This window comes from Galeopterus variegatus, unplaced genomic scaffold (assembly GCF_000696425.1).
Source record: "Galeopterus variegatus unplaced genomic scaffold, G_variegatus-3.0.2 Scaffold5943, whole genome shotgun sequence".
Classification (NCBI taxonomy): domain Eukaryota; kingdom Metazoa; phylum Chordata; class Mammalia; order Dermoptera; family Cynocephalidae; genus Galeopterus; species Galeopterus variegatus.
In genome coordinates, this window is record NW_007732054.1 from 129,078 (window position 1) to 130,216 (window position 1,139).

Genomic DNA, 1,139 nt, shown 5'->3' on the forward strand with positions numbered 1-1,139 from the left:
TCAGCCCCCAATCCTAGAGTCCCCCAAACACCCCAGCATCACGGACATAGAGAATCAAATCTCCAGAGTCCCCAGTCGCAGCCAGAGGCTCCCAGTATTCTCAGAGATAAGAGGCAGGAGAAAAAGCCCCACAAGAGACTAGACCAGGGACCATGTCTGTGAATACTTTGGGAGGGACCTGTGCTCTGTCCCTCTCAGCACCCAGAAGGGGTTCAGGGTAGCCCGGGGTGGGTTCAGCCAGGCAGGCCCCAGCACACTGAGCCGCCGACCTCTGAAGATCCCTGTCCTTGCATGTGGCCCTGGGACAGCAGAGTCCCTGCAGGCCAAGACACCATGAGGGCTGGGACAGCACCTCTCAAGTCCACAGCACGGCCACATGCCAGACGGACTCCCCCAGTGCCCTGCCCTGGGCAAGACCCTAGGACTGGACTGGACAGGGAGCCCCAGAGGGACCAAGCTCAAATCTACTACCCACAGGAGGGATGCAGGGATGGCTTCCATTTAATGCCATTTAAAGGAAACGAGCTGCAGTATGTTTGGTATGTTTGGCACACCAGCATTTCTGGCTGCAGTTCACACTGACTGCACACACACAACCCTAGGACACACCAGACATAGGCGCACAGAAACCCTCAACACACACTCAGATGCTCCCAGAGCCACATACCCAGCAAATACAACCACACACCACCTAGCAACGCAGAAGCACCGGCAAAAACACACACAAGCGGCGCACCCCAGAGAAACCACCCGGAGATGTACACACGGACCTCAAACACGCAACCCAGAGTCCCACATGCCACACCCAGAGGTGTCCTCAGACACAACCACACAGCCACACCTGGGACAGGATGGGAAGTAACTGGGACACCGTCAGGCACAGGCAGGCAGCTGTGGGTGGTACCCGGCAGCCCCTCCTTCCACGCAAGGCCCCACAGCCCACTGGTGCCTGCCTGGTCGCCTGTCCGAGGCTGGGCCTCAGGAGGAGCAGCCCAGGTACAGTTCCCGCCCTCTGTCCCCATAGCCACATTGGGGTGGAGCTGGGGAGGTGGGACATAAACACTGACTCCACCTCGGGGTCTGAGGGGCTGCATCTGACAGGAGTTAGGGAAACAGGGACAAATTCCAGTCCTGCTTCT